Source organism: Urtica dioica, chromosome 3, assembly GCF_054948205.1.
Source record: "Urtica dioica subsp. dioica isolate 48M chromosome 3, U.dioica_male_clone48M_v1_H2, whole genome shotgun sequence".
NCBI lineage: Eukaryota > Viridiplantae > Streptophyta > Magnoliopsida > Rosales > Urticaceae > Urtica > Urtica dioica.
The window spans coordinates 28,584,318-28,609,466 of NC_142758.1; positions in this window are offsets into that span (position 1 = coordinate 28,584,318).

The following is a 25,149-nucleotide window of genomic DNA, read 5'->3' on the forward strand; positions in this document are numbered from 1 at the left end:
CACGAGGAATAGCTTGTCGACTCGTGGACTCGGTACTCGACTCGAGGAGCGAACTAAACTCGAGGAGAAACGTAGAGTCGGCACGAGGAGTAGCTTGTCGACTCGTGGACTCGGTACTTGACTCGAGGAGCGAACTCAACTCGAGGAGAAACGTAGAGTCGGCACGAGGAGTAGCTTGTCGACTCGTGGACTGGGTACTTGACTCGAGGAGTGAACTCAACTCGAGGAGAAACGTAGAGTCGGCACGAGAAGTAGCTTATCGACTCGTGGACTCGGTACTAGACTCGAGGAGGGAACTCAACTCGAGGAGAGACGTAGAGTCGGCACGAGGAGTAGTTTGTCGACTCGTGGACTGGGTACTCGACTCGAGGAGTGAACTCAACTCGAGGAGAAACGTAGAGTCGGTACGAGGAGTAGCTTGTCGACTCGTGGACTGGGTACTCGACTCGAGGAGAGAACACAACTCGAGGAGAAACGTAGAGTCGGTACGAGGAGTAGCTTGTCGACTCGTGGACTCGGTACCGGACTCGAGGAGCGAACTCAACTCTAGGAGAAACGTAGAGTCGGCACGAGGAGTAGCTTGTCGACTCGTGGACTGGGTACTTGACTCGAGGAGTGAACTCAACTCGAGGAGAAACGTAGAGTCGGCACGAGAAGTAGCTTATCGACTCGTGGACTCGGTACTAGACTCGAGGAGGGAACTCAACTCGAGGAGAGACGTAGAGTCGGCACGAGGAGTAGTTTGTCGACTCGTGGACTGGGTACTCGACTCGAGGAGTGAACTCAACTCGAGGAGAAACGTAGAGTCGGTACGAGGAGTAGCTTGTCGACTCGTGGACTGGGTACTCGACTCGAGGAGAGAACACAACTCGAGGAGAAACGTAGAGTCGGTACGAGGAGTAGCTTGTCGACTCGTGGACTCGGTACTGGACTCGAGGAGCGAACTCAACTCTAGGAGAAACGTAGAGTCGGCACGAGGAGTAGCTTGTCGACTCGTGGACTCGGTACTCGACTCGAGGAGTGAACTCAACTCGAGGAGAAACGTAGAGTCGGCACGAGGAGTAGCTTGTCGACTCGTGGACTCGGTACTCGACTCGAGGAGCGAACTCAACTCGAGGAGAAACGTAGAGTCGGCACGAGGAGTAGCTTGTCGACTCGTGGACTGGGTACTCGAGTCGAGGAGCGAACTCAGAGTCGACACGAGGAGTAGCTTGTCGACTCGTGGACTGGGTACTCGACTCGAGGAGTGAACTCAACTCGAGGAGAAACGTAGAGTCGGCACGAGGAGTAGCTTGTCGACTCATGGACTCGGTACTCGACTCGAGGAGCGAACTCAACTCGAGGAGAAACGTAGAGTCGGCACGAGGAGTAGCCTGTCGACTCGTGGACTGGGTACTCGACTCGATGAGTGAACTCAACTCGTGGAGAAACGTAGAGTCGGCACGAGGAGTAGCTTGTCGACTCGTGGACTCGGTACTCGAGTCGAGGAGCGAACTTAACTCGAGGAGAAACGTAGATTCTGCACGAGGAGTAGCCTGTTGAGTCGTGGACTGGGTACTCGACTCGAGGAGTGAACTCAACTCGAGGAGAATCGTAGAGTCGGCACGAGGAATAGCTTGTCGACTCGTGGACTCGGTACTCGACTCGAGGAGCGAACTCAACTCGAGGAGAAACGTAGAGTCGGCACGAGGAGTAGCTTGTCGACTCGTGGACTCGGTACTCGACTCGAGGAGCGAACTCAACTCGAGGAGAAACGTAGAGTCGGCACGAGGAGTAGCTTGTCGACTCGTGGACTCGGTACTCGACTCGAGGAGCGAACTCAACTCGAGGAGAAACGTAGAGTCGGCACGAGGAGTAGCCTGTCGACTCGTGGACTGGGTACTCGACTGGATGAGTGAACTCAACTCGAGGAGAAATGTAGAGTCGGCACGAGGAGTAGCTTGTCGACTCGTGGACTCGGTACTCGACTCGAGGAGCGAACTCAAGTCGAGGAGAGACGTAGAGTCGGCACGAGGAGTAGCTTGTCGACTCGTGGACTCGGTACTCGACTCGAGGAGCGAACTCAACTCGAGGAGAAACGTAGAGTCGGCACGAGGAATAGCTTGTCGACTCGTGGACTCGGTACTCGACTCGAGGAGCGAACTAAACTCGAGGAGAAACGTAGAGTCGGCACGAGGAGTAGCTTGTCGACTCGTGGACTCGGTACTTGACTCGAGGAGCGAACTCAACTCGAGGAGAAACGTAGAGTCGGCACGAGGAGTAGCTTGTCGACTCGTGGACTGGGTACTTGACTCGAGGAGTGAACTCAACTCGAGGAGAAACGTAGAGTCGGCACGAGAAGTAGCTTATCGACTCGTGGACTCGGTACTAGACTCGAGGAGGGAACTCAACTCGAGGAGAGACGTAGAGTCGGCACGAGGAGTAGTTTGTCGACTCGTGGACTGGGTACTCGACTCGAGGAGTGAACTCAACTCGAGGAGAAACGTAGAGTCGGTACGAGGAGTAGCTTGTCGACTCGTGGACTGGGTACTCGACTCGAGGAGAGAACACAACTCGAGGAGAAACGTAGAGTCGGTACGAGGAGTAGCTTGTCGACTCGTGGACTCGGTACCGGACTCGAGGAGCGAACTCAACTCTAGGAGAAACGTAGAGTCGGCACGAGGAGTAGCTTGTCGACTCGTGGACTCGGTACTCGACTCGAGGAGTGAACTCAACTCGAGGAGAAACGTATAGTCGGCACGAGGAGTAGCTTGTCGACTCGTGGACTCGGTACTCGACTCGAGGAGCGAACTCAACTCGAGGAGAAACGTAGAGTCGGCACGACGAGTAGCTTGTCGACTCGTGGACTGGGTACTCGACTCGAGGAGCGAACTCAGAGTCGACACGAGGAGTAGCTTGTCGACTCGTGGACTGGGTACTCGACTCGAGGAGTGAACTCAACTCGAGGAGAAACGTAGAGTCGGCACGAGGAATAGCTTGTCGACTCGTGGACTCGGTACTCGACTCGAGGAGCGAACTAAACTCGAGGAGAAACGTAGAGTCGGCACGAGGAGTAGCTTGTCGACTCGTGGACTCGGTACTTGACTCGAGGAGCGAACTCAACTCGAGGAGAAACGTAGAGTCGGCACGAGGAGTAGCTTGTCGACTCGTGGACTGGGTACTTGACTCGAGGAGTGAACTCAACTCGAGGAGAAACGTAGAGTCGGCACGAGAAGTAGCTTATCGACTCGTGGACTCGGTACTAGACTCGAGGAGGGAACTCAACTCGAGGAGAGACGTAGAGTCGGCACGAGGAGTAGTTTGTCGACTCGTGGACTGGGTACTCGACTCGAGGAGTGAACTCAACTCGAGGAGAAACGTAGAGTCGGTACGAGGAGTAGCTTGTCGACTCGTGGACTGGGTACTCGACTCGAGGAGAGAACACAACTCGAGGAGAAACGTAGAGTCGGTACGAGGAGTAGCTTGTCGACTCGTGGACTCGGTACTGGACTCGAGGAGCGAACTCAACTCTAGGAGAAACGTAGAGTCGGCACGAGGAGTAGCTTGTCGACTCGTGGACTCGGTACTCGACTCGAGGAGTGAACTCAACTCGAGGAGAAACGTAGAGTCGGCACGAGGAGTAGCTTGTCGACTCGTGGACTCGGTACTCGACTCGAGGAGCGAACTCAACTCGAGGAGAAACGTAGAGTCGGCACGAGGAGTAGCTTGTCGACTCGTGGACTGGGTACTCGAGTCGAGGAGCGAACTCAGAGTCGACACGAGGAGTAGCTTGTCGACTCGTGGACTGGGTACTCGACTCGAGGAGTGAACTCAACTCGAGGAGAAACGTAGAGTCGGCACGAGGAGTAGCTTGTCGACTCGTGGACTCGGTACTCGACTCGAGGAGCGAACTCAACTCGAGGAGAAACGTAGAGTCGGCACGAGGAGTAGCCTGTCGACTCGTGGACTGGGTACTCGACTCGATGAGTGAACTCAACTCGTGGAGAAACGTAGAGTCGGCACGAGGAGTAGCTTGTCGACTCGTGGACTCGGTACTCGAGTCGAGGAGCGAACTTAACTCGAGGAGAAACGTAGATTCTGCACGAGGAGTAGCCTGTTGAGTCGTGGACTGGGTACTCGACTCGAGGAGTGAACTCAACTCGAGGAGAATCGTAGAGTCGGCACGAGGAATAGCTTGTCGACTCGTGGACTCGGTACTCGACTCGAGGAGCGAACTCAACTCGAGGAGAAACGTAGAGTCGGCACGAGGAGTAGCTTGTCGACTCGTGGACTCGGTACTCGACTCGAGGAGCGAACTCAACTCGAGGAGAAACGTAGAGTCGGCACGAGGAGTAGCCTGTCGACTCGTGGACTGGGTACTCGACTGGATGAGTGAACTCAACTCGAGGAGAAACGTAGAGTCGGCACGAGGAGTAGCTTGTCGACTCGTGGAATCGGTACTCGACTCGAGGAGCGAACTCAAGTCGAGGAGAGACGTAGAGTCGGCACGAGGAGTAGCTTGTCGACTCGTGGACTCGGTACTCGACTCGAGGAGCGAACTCAACTCGAGGAGAAACGTAGAGTCGGCACGAGGAATAGCTTGTCGACTCGTGGACTCTGTACTCGACTCGAGGAGCGAACTAAACTCGAGGAGAAACGTAGAGTCGGCACGAGGAGTAGCTTGTCGACTCGTGGACTCGGTACTTGACTCAAGGAGCGAACTCAACTCGAGGAGAAACGTAGAGTCGGCACGAGGAGTAGCTTGTCGACTCGTGGACTGGGTACTTGACTCGAGGAGTGAACTCAACTCGAGGAGAAACGTAGAGTCGGCACGAGAAGTAGTTTATCGACTCGTGGACTCGGTACTAGACTCGAGGAGGGAACTCAACTCGAGGAGAGACGTAGAGTCGGCACGAGGAGTAGTTTGTCGACTCGTGGACTGGGTACTCGACTCGAGGAGTGAACTCAACTCGAGGAGAAACGTAGAGTCGGTACGAGGAGTAGCTTGTCGACTCGTGGACTGGGTACTCGACTCGAGGAGAAACGTAGAGTCGGTACGAGGAGTAGCTTGTCCACTCGTGGACTCGGTACTGGACTCGAGGAGCGAACTCAGCTCGAGGAGAAACGTAGAGTCGGCACGAGGAGTAGCTTGTCGACTCGTGGACTCGGTACTTGACTCGAGGAGCGAACTCAACTCTAGGAGAAACGTAGAGTCGGCACGAGGAGTAGCTTGTCGACTCGTGGACTGGGTACTTGACTCGAGGAGTGAACTCAACTAGAGGAGAAACGTAGAGTCGGCACGAGAAGTAGCTTATCGACTCGTGGACTCGGTACTAGACTCGAGGAGGGAACTCAACTCGAGGAGAGACGTAGAGTCGGCACGAGGAGTAGTTTGTCGACTCGTGGACTGGGTACTTGACTCGAGGAGTGAACTCAACTCGAGGAGAAACGTAGAGTCGGTACGAGGAGTAGCTTGTCGACTCGTGGACTGGGTACTCGACTCGAGGAGAGAACACAACTCGAGGAGAAACGTAGAGTCGGTACGAGGAGTAGCTTGTCGACTCGTGGACTCGGTACTGGACTCGAGGAGCGAACTCAACTCTAGGAGAAACGTAGAGTCGGCACGAGGAGTAGCTTGTCGACTCGTGGACTGGGTACTTGACTCGAGGAGTGAACTCAACTCGAGGAGAAACGTAGAGTCGGCACGAGGAGTAGCTTGTCGACTCGTGGACTCGGTACTCGACTCGAGGAGCGAACTCAACTCGAGGAGAAACGTAGAGTCGGCACGAGGAGTAGCTTGTCGACTCGTGGACTGGGTACTCGACTCGAGGAGAGAACACAACTCGAGGAGAAACGTAGAGTCGGTACGAGGAGTAGCTTGTCGACTCGTGGACTCGGTACTGGACTCGAGGAGAAACGTAGAGTCGACACGAGGAGTAGCTTGTCGACTCGTGGACTGGGTACTCGACTCGAGGAGTGAACTCAACTCGAGGAGAAACGTAGAGTCGGCACGAGGAGTAGCTTGTCGACTCGTGGACTCGGTACTCGACTCGAGGAGCGAACTCAACTCGAGGAGAAACGTAGAGTCGGCACGAGGAGTAGCCTGTCGACTCGTGGACTGTGTACTCGACTCGATGAGTGAACTCAACTCGAGGAGAAACGTAGAGTCGGCACGAGGAGTAGCTTGTCGACTCGTGGACTCGGTACTCGACTCGAGGAGCGAACTTAACTCGAGGAGAAACGTAGATTCTGCACGAGGAGTAGCCTGTTGAGTCGTGGACTGGGTACTCGACTCGAGGAGTGAACTCAACTCGAGGAGAATCGTAGAGTTGGCACGAGGAATAGCTTGTCGACTCGTGGACTCGGTACTCGACTCGAGGAGCGAACTCAACTCGAGGAGAAACGTAGAGTCGGCACGAGGAGTAGCTTGTCGACTCGTGGACTCGGTACTCGACTCGAGGAGCGAACTCAACTCGAGGAGAAACGTAGAGTCGGCACGAGGAGTAGCCTGTCGACTCGTGGACTGGGTACTCGACTGGATGAGTGAACTCAACTCGAGGAGAAACGTAGAGTCGGCACGAGGAGTAGCTTGTCGACTCGTGGACTCGGTACTCGACTCGAGGAGCGAACTCAACTCGAGGAGAGACGTAGAGTCGGCACGAGGAGTAGCTTGTCGACTCGTGGACTCGGTACTCGACTCGAGGAGCGAACTCAACTCGAGGAGAAACGTAGAGTCGGCACGAGGAATAGCTTGTCGACTCGTGGACTCGGTACTCGACTCGAGGAGCGAACTCAACTCTAGGAGAAACGTAGAGTCGGCACGAGGAATAGCTTGTCGACTCGTGGACTCGGTACTCGACTCGAGGAGCGAACTCAACTCGAGGAGAAACGTAGAGTCGGCACGAGGAGTAGCTTGTCGACTCGTGGACTCGGTACTTGACTCGAGGAGCGAACTCAACTCTAGGAGAAACGTAGAGTCGGCACGAGGAGTAGCTTGTCGACTCGTGGACTGGGTACTTGACTCGAGGAGTGAACTCAACTCGAGGAGAAACGTAGAGTCGGCACGAGAAGTAGCTTATCGACTCGTGGACTCGGTACTAGACTCGAGGAGGGAACTCAACTCGAGGAGAGATGTAGAGTCGGCACGAGGAGTAGTTTGTCGACTCGTGGACTGGGTACTTGACTCGAGGAGTGAACTCAACTCGAGGAGAAACGTAGAGTCGGTACGAGGAGTAGCTTGTCGACTCGTGGACTGGGTACTCGACTCGAGGAGAGAACACAACTCGAGGAGAAACGTAGAGTCGGTACGAGGAGTAGCTTGTCGACTCGTGGACTCGGTACTGGACTCGAGGAGCGAACTCAACTCTAGGAGAAACGTAGAGTCGGCACGAGGAGTAGCTTGTCGACTCGTGAACTGGGTACTTGACTCGAGGAGTGAACTCAACTCGAGGAGAAACGTAGAGTCGGCACGAGGAGTAGCTTGTCGACTCGTGGACTCGGTACTCGACTCGAGGAGCGAACTCAACTCGAGGAGAAACGTAGAGTCGGCACGACGAGTAGCTTGTCGACTCGTGGACTGGGTACTCGACTCGAGGAGCGAACTCAACTCGAGGAGAAACGTAGAGCCGTCACGAGGAGTAGCTTGTCGACTCGTGGACTGGGTACTCGACTCGAGGAGAAACGTAGAGTCGACACGAGGAGTAGCTTGTCGACTCGTGGACTGGGTACTCGACTCGAGGAGTGAACTCAACTCGAGGAGAAACGTAGAGTCGGCACGAGGAGTAGCTTGTCGACTCGTGGACTCGGTACTCGACTCGAGGAGCGAACTCAACTCGAGGAGAAACGTAGAGTCGGCACGAGGAGTAGCCTGTCGACTCGTGGACTGGGTACTCGACTCGATGAGTGAACTCAACTCGAGGAGAAACGTAGAGTCGGCACGAGGAGTAGCTTGTCGACTCGTGGACTCGGTACTCGACTCGAGGAGCGAACTTAACTCGAGGAGAAACGTAGAGTCGGCACGAGGAGTAGCCTGTCGACTCGTGGACTGGGTACTCGACTCGATGAGTGAACTCAACTCGAGGAGAAACGTAGAGTCGGCACGAGGAGTAGCTTGTCGACTCGTGGACTCGGTACTCGACTCGAGGAGCGAACTTAACTCGAGGAGAAACGTAGATTCTGCACGAGGAGTAGCCTGTTGAGTCGTGGACTGGGTACTCGACTCGAGGAGTGAACTCAACTCGAGGAGAATCGTAGAGTCGGCACGAGGAATAGCTTGTCGACTCGTGGACTCGGTACTCGACTCGAGGAGCGAACTCAACTCGAGGAGAAACGTAGAGTCGGCACGAGGAGTAGCTTGTCGACTCGTGGACTGGGTACTTGACTCGAGGAGTGAACTCAACTCGAGGAGAAACGTAGAGTCGGCACGAGAAGTAGCTTATCGACTCGTGGACTCGGTACTAGACTCGAGGAGGGAACTCAACTCGAGGAGAGACGTAGAGTCGGCACGAGGAGTAGTTTGTCGACTCGTGGACTGGGTACTCGACTCGAGGAGTGAACTCAACTCGAGGAGAAACGTAGAGTCGGTACGAGGAGTAGCTTGTCGACTCGTGGACTGGGTACTCGACTCGAGGAGAGAACACAACTCGAGGAGAAACGTAGAGTCGGTACGAGGAGTAGCTTGTCGACTCGTGGACTCGGTACTGGACTCGAGGAGCGAACTCAACTCTAGGAGAAACGTAGAGTCGGCACGAGGAGTAGCTTGTCGACTCGTGGACTCGGTACTCGACTCGAGGAGTGAACTCAACTCGAGGAGAAACGTAGAGTCGGCACGAGGAGTAGCTTGTCGACTCGTGGACTCGGTACTCGACTCGAGGAGCGAACTCAACTCGAGGAGAAACGTAGAGTCGGCACGAGGAGTAGCTTGTCGACTCGTGGACTGGGTACTCGAGTCGAGGAGCGAACTCAGAGTCGACACGAGGAGTAGCTTGTCGACTCGTGGACTGGGTACTCGACTCGAGGAGTGAACTCAACTCGAGGAGAAACGTAGAGTCGGCACGAGGAGTAGCTTGTCGACTCGTGGACTCGGTACTCGACTCGAGGAGCGAACTCAACTCGAGGAGAAACGTAGAGTCGGCACGAGGAGTAGCCTGTCGACTCGTGGACTGGGTACTCGACTCGATGAGTGAACTCAACTCGTGGAGAAACGTAGAGTCGGCACGAGGAGTAGCTTGTCGACTCGTGGACTCGGTACTCGAGTCGAGGAGCGAACTTAACTCGAGGAGAAACGTAGATTCTGCACGAGGAGTAGCCTGTTGAGTCGTGGACTGGGTACTCGACTCGAGGAGTGAACTCAACTCGAGGAGAATCGTAGAGTCGGCACGAGGAATAGCTTGTCGACTCGTGGACTCGGTACTCGACTCGAGGAGCGAACTCAACTCGAGGAGAAACGTAGAGTCGGCACGAGGAGTAGCTTGTCGACTCGTGGACTCGGTACTCGACTCGAGGAGCGAACTCAACTCGAGGAGAAACGTAGAGTCGGCACGAGGAGTAGCCTGTCGACTCGTGGACTGGGTACTCGACTGGATGAGTGAACTCAACTCGAGGAGAAACGTAGAGTCGGCACGAGGAGTAGCTTGTCGACTCGTGGAATCGGTACTCGACTCGAGGAGCGAACTCAAGTCGAGGAGAGACGTAGAGTCGGCACGAGGAGTAGCTTGTCGACTCGTGGACTCGGTACTCGACTCGAGGAGCGAACTCAACTCGAGGAGAAACGTAGAGTCGGCACGAGGAATAGCTTGTCGACTCGTGGACTCGGTACTCGACTCGAGGAGCGAACTAAACTCGAGGAGAAACGTAGAGTCGGCACGAGGAGTAGCTTGTCGACTTGTGGACTCGGTACTTGACTCAAGGAGCGAACTCAACTCGAGGAGAAACGTAGAGTCGGCACGAGGAGTAGCTTGTCGACTCGTGGACTGGGTACTTGACTCGAGGAGTGAACTCAACTCGAGGAGAAACGTAGAGTCGGCACGAGAAGTAGTTTATCGACTCGTGGACTCGGTACTAGACTCGAGGAGGGAACTCAACTCGAGGAGAGACGTAGAGTCGGCACGAGGAGTAGTTTGTCGACTCGTGGACTGGGTACTCGACTCGAGGAGTGAACTCAACTCGAGGAGAAACGTAGAGTCGGTACGAGGAGTAGCTTGTCGACTCGTGGACTGGGTACTCGACTCGAGGAGAAACGTAGAGTCGGTACGAGGAGTAGCTTGTCGACTCGTGGACTCGGTACTGGACTCGAGGAGCGAACTCAACTCTAGGAGACACGTAGAGTCGGCACGAGGAGTAGCTTGTCGACTCGTGGACTCGGTACTCGACTCGAGGAGTGAACTCAACTCGAGGAGAAACGTAGAGTCGGCACGAGGAGTAGCTTGTCGACTCGTGGACTCGGTACTCGACTCGAGGAGCGAACTCAACTCGAGGAGAAACGTAGAGTCGGCACGAGGAGTAGCTTGTCGACTCGTGGACTCGGTACTCGACTCGAGGAGCGAACTCAGAGTCGACACGAGGAGTAGCTTGTCGACTCGTGGACTGGGTACTCGACTCGAGGAGTGAACTCAACTCGAGGAGAAACGTAGAGTCGGCACGAGGAGTAGCTTGTCGACTCGTGGACTCGGTACTCGACTCGAGGAGCGATCTCAACTCGAGGAGAAACGTAGAGTCGGCACGAGGAGTAGCCTATCGACTCGTGGACTGGGTACTCGACTCGATGAGTGAACTCAACTCGTGGAGAAACGTAGAGTCGGCACGAGGAGTAGCTTGTCGACTCGTGGACTCGGTACTCGAGTCGAGGAGCGAACTTAACTTGAGGAGAAACGTAGATTCTGCACGAGGAGTAGCCTGTTGAGTCGTGGACTGGGTACTCGACTCGAGGAGTGAACTCAACTCGAGGAGAATCGTAGAGTCGGCACGAGGAATAGCTTGTCGACTCGTGGACTCGGTACTCGACTCGAGGAGCGAACTCAACTCGAGGAGAAACGTAGAGTCGGCACGAGGAGTAGCTTGTCGACTCGTGGACTCGGTACTCGACTCGAGGAGCGAACTCAACTCGAGGAGAAACGTAGAGTCGGCACGAGGAGTAGCCTGTCGACTCGTGGACTGGGTACTCGACTGGATGAGTGAACTCAACTCGAGGAGAAACGTAGAGTTGGCACGAGGAGTAGCTTGTCGACTCGTGGACTCGGTACTCGACTCGAGGAGCGAACTCAAGTCGAGGAGAGACGTAGAGTCGGCACGAGGAGTAGCTTGTCGACTCGTGGACTCGGTACTCGACTCGAGGAGCGAACTCAACTCGAGGAGAAACGTAGAGTCGGCACGAGGAATAGCTTGTCGACTCGTGGACTCGGTACTCGACTCGAGGAGCGAACTCAACTCGAGGAGAAACGTAGAGTCGGCACGAGGAGTAGCTTGTCGACTCGTGGACTCGGTACTTGACTCGAGGAGCGAACTCAACTCTAGGAGAAACGTAGAGTCGGCACGAGGAGTAGCTTGTCGACTCGTGGACTGGGTACTTGACTCGAGGAGTGAACTCAACTAGAGGAGAAACGTAGAGTCGGCACGAGAAGTAGCTTATCGACTCGTGGACTCGGTACTAGACTCGAGGAGGGAACTCAACTCGAGGAGAGACGTAGAGTCGGCACGAGGAGTAGTTTGTCGACTCGTGGACTGGGTACTTGACTCGAGGAGTGAACTCAACTCGAGGAGAAACGTAGAGTCGGTACGAGGAGTAGCTTGTCGACTCGTGGACTGGGTACTCGACTCGAGGAGAGAACACAACTCGAGGAGAAACGTAGAGTCGGTACGAGGAGTAGCTTGTCGACTCGTGGACTCGGTACTGGACTCGAGGAGCGAACTCAACTCTAGGAGAAACGTAGAGTCGGCACGAGGAGTAGCTTGTCGACTCGTGGACTGGGTACTTGACTCGAGGAGTGAACTCAACTCGAGGAGAAACGTAGAGTCGGCACGAGGAGTAGCTTGTCGACTCGTGGACTCGGTACTCGACTCGAGGAGCGAACTCAACTCGAGGAGAAACGTAGAGTCGGCACGAGGAGTAGCTTGTCGACTCGTGGACTGGGTACTCGACTCGAGGAGAGAACACAACTCGAGGAGAAACGTAGAGTCGGTACGAGGAGTAGCTTGTCGACTCGTGGACTCGGTACTGGACTCGAGGAGAAACGTAGAGTCGACACGAGGAGTAGCTTGTCGACTCGTGTACTGGGTACTCGACTCGAGGAGTGAACTCAACTCGAGGAGAAACGTAGAGTCGGCACGAGGAGTAGCTTGTCGACTCGTGGACTCGGTACTCGACTCGAGGAGCGAACTCAACTCGAGGAGAAACGTAGAGTCGGCACGAGGAGTAGCCTGTCGACTCGTGGACTGGGTACTCGACTCGATGAGTGAACTCAACTCGAGGAGAAACGTAGAGTCGGCACGAGGAGTAGCTTGTCGACTCGTGGACTCGGTACTCGACTCGAGGAGCGAACTTAACTCGAGGAGAAACGTAGATTCTGCACGAGGAGTAGCCTGTTGAGTCGTGGACTGGGTACTCGACTCGAGGAGTGAACTCAACTCGAGGAGAATCGTAGAGTCGGCACGAGGAATAGCTTGTCGACTCGTGGACTCGGTACTCGACTCGAGGAGCGAACTCAACTCGAGGAGAAACGTAGAGTCGGCACGAGGAGTAGCTTGTCGACTCGTGGACTCGGTACTCGACTCGAGGAGCGAACTCAACTCGAGGAGAAACGTAGAGTCGGCACGAGGAGTAGCCTGTCGACTCGTGGACTGGGTACTCGACTGGATGAGTGAACTCAACTCGAGGAGAAACGTAGAGTCGGCACGAGGAGTAGCTTGTCGACTCGTGGACTCGGTACTCGACTCGAGGAGCGAACTCAACTCGAGGAGAGACGTAGAGTCGGCACGAGGAGTAGCTTGTCGACTCGTGGACTCGGTACTCGACTCGAGGAGCGAACTCAACTCGAGGAGAAACGTAGAGTCGGCACGAGGAGTAGCTTGTCGACTCGTGGACTGGGTACTCGACTCGAGGAGAGAACACAACTCGAGGAGAAACGTAGAGTCGGTACGAGGAGTAGCTTGTCGACTCGTGGACTCGGTACTGGACTCGAGGAGAAACGTAGAGTCGACACGAGGAGTAGCTTGTCGACTCGTGTACTGGGTACTCGACTCGAGGAGTGAACTCAACTCGAGGAGAAACGTAGAGTCGGCACGAGGAGTAGCTTGTCGACTCGTGGACTCGGTACTCGACTCGAGGAGCGAACTCAACTCGAGGAGAAACGTAGAGTCGGCACGAGGAGTAGCCTGTCGACTCGTGGACTGGGTACTCGACTCGATGAGTGAACTCAACTCGAGGAGAAACGTAGAGTCGGCACGAGGAGTAGCTTGTCGACTCGTGGACTCGGTACTCGACTCGAGGAGCGAACTTAACTCGAGGAGAAACGTAGATTCTGCACGAGGAGTAGCCTGTTGAGTCGTGGACTGGGTACTCGACTCGAGGAGTGAACTCAACTCGAGGAGAATCGTAGAGTCGGCACGAGGAATAGCTTGTCGACTCGTGGACTCGGTACTCGACTCGAGGAGCGAACTCAACTCGAGGAGAAACGTAGAGTCGGCACGAGGAGTAGCTTGTCGACTCGTGGACTCGGTACTCGACTCGAGGAGCGAACTCAACTCGAGGAGAAACGTAGAGTCGGCACGAGGAGTAGCCTGTCGACTCGTGGACTGGGTACTCGACTGGATGAGTGAACTCAACTCGAGGAGAAACGTAGAGTCGGCACGAGGAGTAGCTTGTCGACTCGTGGACTCGGTACTCGACTCGAGGAGCGAACTCAACTCGAGGAGAGACGTAGAGTCGGCACGAGGAGTAGCTTGTCGACTCGTGGACTCGGTACTCGACTCGAGGAGCGAACTCAACTCGAGGAGAAACGTAGAGTCGGCACGAGGAATAGCTTGTCGACTCGTGGACTCGGTACTCGACTCGAGGAGCGAACTCAACTCTAGGAGAAACGTAGAGTCGGCACGAGGAATAGCTTGTCGACTCGTGGACTCGGTACTCGACTCGAGGAGCGAACTCAACTCGAGGAGAAACGTAGAGTCGGCACGAGGAGTAGCTTGTCGACTCGTGGACTCGGTACTTGACTCGAGGAGCGAACTCAACTCTAGGAGAAACGTAGAGTCGGCACGAGGAGTAGCTTGTCGACTCGTGGACTGGGTACTTGACTCGAGGAGTGAACTCAACTCGAGGAGAAACGTAGAGTCGGCACGAGAAGTAGCTTATCGACTCGTGGACTCGGTACTAGACTCGAGGAGGGAACTCAACTCGAGGAGAGACGTAGAGTCGGCACGAGGAGTAGTTTGTCGACTCGTGGACTGGGTACTTGACTCGAGGAGTGAACTCAACTCGAGGAGAAACGTAGAGTCGGTACGAGGAGTAGCTTGTCGACTCGTGGACTGGGTACTCGACTCGAGGAGAGAACACAACTCGAGGAGAAACGTAGAGTCGGTACGAGGAGTAGCTTGTCGACTCGTGGACTCGGTACTGGACTCGAGGAGCGAACTCAACTCTAGGAGAAACGTAGAGTCGGCACGAGGAGTAGCTTGTCGACTCGTGGACTGGGTACTTGACTCGAGGAGTGAACTCAACTCGAGGAGAAACGTAGAGTCGGCACGAGGAGTAGCTTGTCGACTCGTGGACTCGGTACTCGACTCGAGGAGCGAACTCAACTCGAGGAGAAACGTAGAGTCGGCACGACGAGTAGCTTGTCGACTCGTGGACTGGGTACTCGACTCGAGGAGCGAACTCAACTCGAGGAGAAACGTAGAGTCGGCACGAGGAGTAGCTTGTCGACTCGTGGACTGGGTACTCGACTCGAGGAGCGAACTCAACTCGAGGAGAAACGTAGAGCCGTCACGAGGAGTAGCTTGTCGACTCGTGGACTGGGTACTCGACTCGAGGAGAAACGTAGAGTCGACACGAGGAGTAGCTTGTCGACTCGTGGACTGGGTACTCGACTCGAGGAGTGAACTCAACTCGAGGAGAAACGTAGAGTCGGCACGAGGAGTAGCTTGTCGACTCGTGGACTCGGTACTCGACTCGAGGAGCGAACTCAACTCGAGGAGAAACGTAGAGTCGGCACGAGGAGTAGCCTGTCGACTCGTGGACTGGGTACTCGACTCGATGAGTGAACTCAACTCGAGGAGAAACGTAGAGTCGGCACGAGGAGTAGCTTGTCGACTCGTGGACTCGGTACTCGACTCGAGGAGCGAACTTAACTCGAGGAGAAACGTAGAGTCGGCACGAGGAGTAGCCTGTCGACTCGTGGACTGGGTACTCGACTCGATGAGTGAACTCAACTCGAGGAGAAACGTAGAGTCGGCACGAGGAGTAGCTTGTCGACTCGTGGACTCGGTACTCGACTCGAGGAGCGAACTTAACTCGAGGAGAAACGTAGATTCTGCACGAGGAGTAGCCTGTTGAGTCGTGGACTGGGTACTCGACTCGAGGAGTGAACTCAACTCGAGGAGAATCGTAGAGTCGGCACGAGGAATAGCTTGTCGACTCGTGGACTCGGTACTCGACTCGAGGAGCGAACTCAACTCGAGGAGAAACGTAGAGTCGGCACGAGGAGTAGCTTGTCGACTCGTGGACTCGGTACTCGACTCGAGGAGCGAACTCAACTCGAGGAGAAACGTAGAGTCGGCACGAGGAGTAGCCTGTCGACTCGTGGACTGGGTACTCGACTGGATGAGTGAACTCAACTCGAGGAGAAACGTAGAGTCGGCACGAGGAGTAGCTTGTCGATTCGTGGACTCGGTACTCGACTCGAGGAGCGAACTCAACTCGAGGAGAGACGTAGAGTCGGCACGAGGAGTAGCTTGTCGACTCGTGGACTCGGTACTCGACTCGAGGAGCGAACTCAACTCGAGGAGAAACGTAGAGTCGGCACGAGGAATAGCTTGTCGACTCGTGGACTCGGTACTCGACTCGAGGAGCGAACTCAACTCGAGGAGAAACGTAGAGTCGGCACGAGGAGTAGCTTGTCGACTCGTGGACTCGGTACTCGACTCGAGGAGCGAACTCAACTCTAGGAGAAACGTAGAGTCGGCACGAGGAGTAGCTTGTCGACTCGTGGACTGGGTACTTGACTCGAGGAGTGAACTCAACTCGAGGAGAAACGTAGAGTCGGCACGAGAAGTAGCATATCGACTCGTGGACTCGGTACTAGACTCGAGGAGGGAACTCAACTCGAGGAGAGACGTAGAGTCGGCACGAGGAGTAGTTTGTCGACTCGTGGACTGGGTACTTGACTCGAGGAGTGAACTCAACTCGAGGAGAAACGTAGAGTCGGCACGAGGAGTAGCTTGTCGACTCGTGGACTCGGTACTCGACTCGAGGAGCGAACTCAACTCGAGGAGAGACGTAGAGTCGGCACGAGGAGTAGTTTGTCGACTCGTGGACTGGGTACTTGACTCGAGGAGTGAACTCAACTCGAGGAGAAACGTAGAGTCGGTACGAGGAGTAGCTTATCGACTCGTGGACTCGGTACTCGACTCGAGGAGCGAACTCAACTCGAGGAGAAACGTAGAGTCGGCACGAGGAATAGCTTGTCGACTCGTGGACTCGGTACTCGACTCGAGGAGCGAACTCAACTCGAGGAGAAACGTAGAGTCGGCACGAGGAGTAGCTTGTCGACTCGTGGACTCGGTACTCGACTCGAGGAGCGAACTCAACTCGAGGAGAAACGTAGAGTCTGCACGAGGAATAGCTTGTCGACTCGTGGACTCGGTACTCGACTCGAGGAGCGAACTCAACTCGAGGAGAAACGTAGAGTCGGCACGAGGAGTAGCTTGTCGACTCGTGGACTCGGTACTCGACTCGAGGAGCGAACTCAACTCGAGGAGAAACGTAGAGTCGGCACGAGGAATAGCTTGTCGACTCGTGGACTCGGTACTCGACTCGAGGAGCGAACTCAACTCGAGGAGAAACGTAGAGTCGGCACGAGGAGTAGCTTGTCGACTCGTGGACTCGGTACTTGACTCGAGGAGCGAACTCAACTCTAGGAGAAACGTAGAGTCGGCACGAGGAGTAGCTTGTCGACTCGTGGACTGGGTACTTGACTCGAGGAGTGAACTCAACTCGAGGAGAAACGTAGAGTCGGCACGAGAAGTAGCTTATCGACTCGTGGACTCGGTACTAGACTCGAGGAGGGAACTCAACTCGAGGAGAGACGTAGAGTCGGCACGAGGAGTAGTTTGTCGACTCGTGGACTGGGTACTTGACTCGAGGAGTGAACTCAACTCGAGGAGAAACGTAGAGTCGGCACGAGGAGTAGCTTGTCGACTCGTGGACTCGGTACTCGACTCGAGGAGCGAACTCAACTCGAGGAGAGACGTAGAGTCGGCACGAGGAGTAGTTTGTCGACTCGTGGACTGGGTACTTGACTCGAGGAGTGAACTCAACTCGAGGAGAAACGTAGAGTCGGTACGAGGAGTAGCTTATCGACTCGTGGACTCGGTACTCGACTCGAGGAGCGAACTCAACTCGAGGAGAAACGTAGAGTCGGCACGAGGAATAGCTTGTCGACTCGTGGACTCGGTACTCGACTCGAGGAGCGAACTCAACTCGAGGAGAAACGTAGAGTCGGCACGAGGAGTAGCTTGTCGACTCGTGGACTCGGTACTCGACTCGAGGAGCGAACTCAACTCGAGGAGAAACGTAGAGTCTGCACGAGGAATAGCTTGTCGACTCGTGGACTCGGTACTCGACTCGAGGAGCGAACTCAACTCGAGGAGAAACGTAGAGTCGGCACGAGGAGTAGCTTGTCGACTCGTGGACTCGGTACTCGACTCGAGGAGCGAACTCAACTCGAGGAGAAACGTAGAGTCGGCACGAGGAATAGCTTGTCGACTCGTGGACTCGGTACTCGACTCGAGGAGCGAACTCAACTCGAGGAGAAACGTAGAGTCGGCACGAGGAGTAGCTTGTCGACTCGTGGACTCGGTACTTGACTCGAGGAGCGAACTCAACTCTAGGAGAAACGTAGAGTCGGCACGAGGAGTAGCTTGTCGACTCGTGGACTGGGTACTTGACTCGAGGAGTGAACTCAACTCGAGGAGAAACGTAGAGTCGGCACGAGAAGTAGCTTATCGACTCGTGGACTCGGTACTAGACTCGAGGAGGGAACTCAACTCGAGGAGAGACGTAGAGTCGGCACGAGGAGTAGTTTGTCGACTCGTGGACTGGGTACTTGACTCGAGGAGTGAACTCAACTCGAGGAGAAACGTAGAGTCGGCACGAGGAGTAGCTTGTCGACTCGTGGACTCGGTACTCGACTCGAGGAGCGAACTCAACTCGAGGAGAGACGTAGAGTCGGCACGAGGAGTAGTTTGTCGACTCGTGGACTGGGTACTTGACTCGAGGAGTGAACTCAACTCGAGGAGAAACGTAGAGTCGGTATGAGGAGTAGCTTGTCGACTCGTGGACTCGGTACTCGACTCGAGGAGCGAACTCAACTCGAGGAGAAACGTAGAGTCGGCACGAGGAATAGCTTGTCGACTCGTGGACTCGGTACTCGACTCGAGGAGCGAACTCAACTCGAGGAGAAACGTAGAGTCGGCACGAGGAGTAGCTTGTCGACTCGTGGACTCGGTACTCGACTCGAGGAGCGAACTCAACTCGAGGAGAAACGTAGAGTCTGCACGAGGAGTAGCTTGTCGACTCGTGGACTCGGTACTCGACTCGAGGAGCGAACTCAACTCGAGGAGAAACGTAGAGTCGGCACGAGGAGTAGCTTGTCGACTCGTGGACTCGGTACGCGACTCGAGGAGCGAACTCAACTCGAGGAGAAACGTAGAGTCGGCACGAGGAATAGCTTGTCGACTCGTGGACTCGGTACTCGACTCGAGGAGCGAACTCAACTCGAGGAGAAACGTAGAGTCGGCACGAGGAGTAGCTTGTCGACTCGTGGACTCGGTACTTGACTCGAGGAGCGAACTCAACTCTAGGAGAAACGTAGAGTCGGCACGAGGAGTAGCTTGTGGACTCGTGGACTGGGTACTTGACTCGAGGAGTGAACTCAACTCGAGGAGAAACGTAGAGTCGGCACGAGAAGTAGCTTATCGACTCGTGGACTCGGTACTAGACTCGAGGAGGGAACTCAACTCGAGGAGAGACGTAGAGTCGGCACGAGGAGTAGTTTGTCGACTCGTGGACTGGGTACTTGACTCGAGGAGTGAACTCAACTCGAGGAGAAACGTAGAGTCGGTACGAGGAGTAGCTTGTCGACTCGTGGTTTGGGTACTCGACTCGAGGAGAGAACACAACTCGAGGAGAAACGTAGAGTCGGTACGAGGAGTAGCTTGTCGACTCGTGGACTCGGTACTGGACTCGAGGAGCGAACTCAACTCTAGGAGAAACGTAGAGTCGGCACGAGGAGTAGCTTGTCGACTCGTGGACTGGGTACTTGACTCGAGGAGTGAACTCAACTCGAGGAGAAACGTAGAGTCGGCACGAGGAGTAGCTTGTCGACTCGTGGACTCGGTACTCGACTCGAGGAGCGAACTCAACTCGAGGAGAAACGTAGAGTCGGCACGAGGAGTAGCTTGTCGACTCGTGGACTGGGTACTCGACTCGAGGAGCGAACTCAACTCGAGGAGAAACGTAGAGCCGTCATGAGGAGTAGCTTGTCGACTCGTGGACTGGGTACTCGACTCGAGGAGAAGCGTAGAGTCGACACGAGGAGTAGCTTGTCGACTCGTGGACTGGGTACTCGACTCGAGGAGTGAACTCAACTCGAGGAGAAACGTAGAGTCGGCACGAGGAGTAGCTTGTCGACTCGTGGACTCGGTACTCGACTCGAGGAGCGAACTCAACTCGAGGAGAAACGTAGAGTCGGCACGAGGAGTAGCTTGTCGACTCGTGGACTGGGTACTCGACTCGATGAGTGAACTCAACTCGAGGAGAAACGTAGAGTCGGCACGAGGAGTAGCTTGTCGACTCGTGGACTCGGTACTCGACTCGAGGAGCGAACTTAACTCGAGGAGAAACGTAGATTCTGCACGAGGAGTAGCCTGTTGAGTCGTGGACTGGGTACTCGACTCGAGGAGTGAACTCAACTCGAGGAGAATCGTAGAGTCGGCACGAGGAATAGCTTGTCGACTCGTGGACTCGGTACTCGACTCGAGGAGCGAACTTAACTCGAGGAGAAACGTAGAGTCGGCACGAGGAGTAGCTTGTCGACTCGTGGACTCGGTACTCGACTCGAGGAGCGAACTCAACTCGAGGAGAAACGTAGAGTCGGCACGAGGAGTAGCCTGTCGACTCGTGGACTGGGTACTCGACTGGATGAGTGAACTCAACTCGAGGAGAAACGTAGAGTCGGCATGAGGAGTAGCTTGTCGACTCGTGGACTCGGTACTCGACTCGAGGAGCGAACTCAACTCGAGGAGAGACGTAGAGTCGGCACGAGGAGTAGCTTGTCGACTCGTGGACTGGGTACTCGACTCGAGGAGCGAACTCAACTCGAGGAGAAACATAGAGCCGTCATGAGGAGTAGCTTGTCGACTCGTGGACTGGGTACTCGACTCGAGGAGAAACGTAGAGTCGACACGAGGAGTAGCTTGTCGACTCGTAGACTGGGTACTCGACTCGAGGAGTGAACTCAACTCGAGGAGAAACGTAGAGTCGGCTAGAGGAGTAGCTTGTCGACTCGTGGACTCGGTACTCGACTCGAGGAGCGAACTCAACTCGAGGAGAAACGTAGAGTCGGCACGAGGAGTAGCCTGTCGACTCGTGGACTGGGTACTCGACTCGATGAGTGAACTCAACTCGAGGAGAAACGTAGAGTCGGCACGAGGAGTAGCTTGTCGACTCGTGGACTCGGTACTCGACTCGAGGAGCGAACTTAACTCGAGGAGAAACGTAGATTCTGCACGAGGAGTAGCCTGTTGAGTCGTGGACTGGGTACTCGACTCGAGGAGTGAACTCAACTCGAGGAGAATCGTAGAGTCGGCACGAGGAATAGCTTGTCGACTCGTGGACTCGGTACTCGACTCGAGGAGCGAACTCAACTCTAGGAGAAACGTAGAGTCGGCACGAGGAGTAGCTTGTCGACTCGTGGACTGGGTACTTGACTCGAGGAGTGAACTCAACTCGAGGAGAAACGTAGAGTCGGCACGAGGAGTAGCTTGTCGACTCGTGGACTCGGTACTCGACTCGAGGAGCGAACTCAACTCGAGGAGAAACGTAGAGTCGGCACGAGGAGTAGCTTGTCGACTCGTGGACTGGGTACTCGACTCGAGGAGCGAACTCAACTCGAGGAGAAACGTAGAGCCGTCATGAGGAGTAGCTTGTCGACTCGTGGACTGGGTACTCGACTCGAGGAGAAGCGTAGAGTCGACACGAGGAGTAGCTTGTCGACTCGTGGACTGGGTACTCGACTCGAGGAGTGAACTCAACTCGAGGAGAAACGTAGAGTCGGCACGAGGAGTAGCTTGTCGACTCGTGGACTCGGTACTCGACTCGAGGAGCGAACTCAACTCGAGGAGAAACGTAGAGTCGGCACGAGGAGTAGCTTGTCGACTCGTGGACTGGGTACTCGACTCGATGAGTGAACTCAACTCGAGGAGAAACGTAGAGTCGGCACGAGGAGTAGCTTGTCGACTCGTGGACTCGGTACTCGACTCGAGGAGCGAACTTAACTCGAGGAGAAACGTAGATTCTGCACGAGGAGTAGCCTGTTGAGTCGTGGACTGGGTACTCGACTCGAGGAGTGAACTCAACTCGAGGAGAATCGTAGAGTCGGCACGAGGAATAGCTTGTCGACTCGTGGACTCGGTACTCGACTCGAGGAGCGAACTTAACTCGAGGAGAAACGTAGAGTCGGCACGAGGAGTAGCTTGTCGACTCGTGGACTCGGTACTCGACTCGAGGAGCGAACTCAACTCGAGGAGAAACGTAGAGTCGGCACGAGGAGTAGCCTGTCGACTCGTGGACTGGGTACTCGACTGGATGAGTGAACTCAACTCGAGGAGAAACGTAGAGTCGGCATGAGGAGTAGCTTGTCGACTCGTGGACTCGGTACTCGACTCGAGGAGCGAACTCAACTCGAGGAGAGACGTAGAGTCGGCACGAGGAGTAGCTTGTCGACTCGTGGACTGGGTACTCGACTCGAGGAGCGAACTCAACTCGAGGAGAAACATAGAGCCGTCATGAGGAGTAGCTTGTCGACTCGTGGACTGGGTACTCGACTCGAGGAGAAACGTAGAGTCGACACGAGGAGTAGCTTGTCGACTCGTAGACTGGGTACTCGACTCGAGGAGTGAACTCAACTCGAGGAGAAACGTAGAGTCGGCTAGAGGAGTAGCTTGTCGACTCGTGGACTCGGTACTCGACTCGAGGAGCGAACTCAACTCGAGGAGAAACGTAGAGTCGGCACGAGGAGTAGCCTGTCGACTCGTGGACTGGGTACTCGACTCGATGAGTGAACTCAACTCGAGGAGAAACGTAGAGTCGGCACGAGGAGTAGCTTGTCGACTCGTGGACTCGGTACTCGACTCGAGGAGCGAACTTAACTCGAGGAGAAACGTAGATTCTGCACGAGGAGTAGCCTGTTGAGTCGTGGACTGGGTACTCGACTCGAGGAGTGAACTCAACTCGAGGAGAATCGTAGAGTCGGCACGAGGAATAGCTTGTCGACTCGTGGACTCGGTACTCGACTCGAGGAGCGAACTTAACTCGAGGAGAAACGTAGAGTCGGCACGAGGAGTAGCTTGTCGACTCGTGGACTCGGTACTCGACTCGAGGAGCGAACTCAACTCGAGGAGAAACGTAGAGTCGGCACGAGGAGTAGCCTGTCGACTCGTGGACTGGGTACTCGACTGGATGAGTGAACTCAACTCGAGGAGAAACGTAGAGTCGGCATGAGGAGTAGCTTGTCGACTCGTGGACTCGGTACTCGACTCGAGGAGCGAACTCAACTCGAGGAGAGACGTAGAGTCGGCACGAGGAGTAGCTTGTCGACTCGTGGACTCGGTACTCGACTCGAGGAGCGAACTCAACTCGAGGAGAAACGTAGAGTCGGCACGAGGAATAGCTTGTCGACTCGTGGACTCGGTACTCGACTCGAGGAGCGAACTCAACTCGAGGAGAAACGTAGAGTCGGCACGAGGAGTAGCTTGTCGACTCGTGGACTCGGTACTCGACTCGAGGAGCGAACTCAACTCTAGGAGAAACGTAGAGTCGGCACGAGGAGTAGCTTGTCGACTCGTGGACTGGGTACTTGACTCGAGGAGTGAACTCAACTCGAGGAGAAACGTAGAGTCGGCACGAGAAGTAGCTTATCGACTCGTGGACTCGGTACTAGACTCGAGGAGGGAACTCAACTCGAGGAGAGACGTAGAGTCGGCACGAGGAGTAGTTTGTCGACTCGTGGACTGGGTACTTGACTCGAGGAGTGAACTCAACTCGAGGAGAAACGTAGAGTCGGCACGAGGAATAGCTTGTCGACTCGTGGACTCGGTACTCGACTCGAGGAGCGAACTTAACTCGAGGAGAAACGTAGAGTCGGCACGAGGAGTAGCTTGTCGACTCGTGGACTCGGTACTCGACTCGAGGAGCGAACTTAACTCGAGGAGAAACGTAGATTCTGCACGAGGAGTAGCCTGTTGAGTCGTGGACTGGGTACTCGACTCGAGGAGTGAACTCAACTCGAGGAGAATCGTAGAGTCGGCACGAGGAATAGCTTGTCGACTCGTGGACTCGGTACTCGACTCGAGGAGCGAACTTAACTCGAGGAGAAACGTAGAGTCGGCACGAGGAGTAGCTTGTCGACTCGTGGACTCGGTACTCGACTCGAGGAGCGAACTCAACTCGAGGAGAAACGTGGAGTCGGCACGAGGAGTAGCCTGTCGACTCGTGGACTGGGTACTCGACTGGATGAGTGAACTCAACTCGAGGAGAAACGTAGAGTCGGCATGAGGAGTAGCTTGTCGACTCGTGGACTCGGTACTCGACTCGAGGAGCGAACTCAACTCGAGGAGAGACGTAGAGTCGGCACGAGGAGTAGCTTGTCGACTCGTGGACTCGGTACTCGACTCGAGGAGCGAACTCAACTCGAGGAGAAACGTAGAGTCGGCACGAGGAATAGCTTGTCGACTCGTGGACTCGGTACTCGACTCGAGGAGCGAACTCAACTCGAGGAGAAACGTAGAGTCGGCACGAGGAGTAGCTTGTCGACTCGTGGACTCGGTACTCGACTCGAGGAGCGAACTCAACTCTAGGAGAAACGTAGAGTCGGCACGAGGAGTAGCTTGTCGACTCGTGGACTGGGTACTTGACTCGAGGAGTGAACTCAACTCGAGGAGAAACGTAGAGTCGGCACGAGAAGTAGCTTATCGACTCGTGGACTCGGTACTAGACTCGAGGAGGGAACTCAACTCGAGGAGAGACGTAGAGTCGGCACGAGGAGTAGCTTGTCGACTCGTGGACTCGGTACTCGACTCGAGGAGCGAACTCAACTCGAGGAGAAACGTAGAGTCGGCACGAGGAATAGCTTGTCGACTCGTGGACTCGGTACTCGACTCGAGGAGCGAACTTAACTCGAGGAGAAACGTAGAGTCGGCACGAGGAGTAGCTTGTCGACTCGTGGACTCGGTACTCGACTCGAGGAGCGAACTCAACTCGAGGAGAAACGTAGAGTCGGCACGAGGAGTAGCCTGTCGACTCGTGGACTGGGTACTCGACTCGATGAGTGAACTCAACTCGAGGAGAAACGTAGAGTCGGCACGAGGAGTAGCTTGTCGACTCGTGGACTCGGTACTCGACTCGAGGAGCGAACTTAACTCGAGGAGAAACGTAGATTCTGCACGAGGAGTAGCCTGTTGAGTCGTGGACTGGGTACTCGACTCGAGGAGTGAACTCAACTCGAGGAGAATCGTAGAGTCGGCACGAGGAATAGCTTGTCGACTCGTGGACTCGGTACTCGACTCGAGGAGCGAACTTAACTCGAGGAGAAACGTAGAGTCGGCACGAGGAGTAGCTTGTCGACTCGTGGACTCGGTACTCGACTCGAGGAGCGAACTCAACTCGAGGAGAAACGTAGAGTC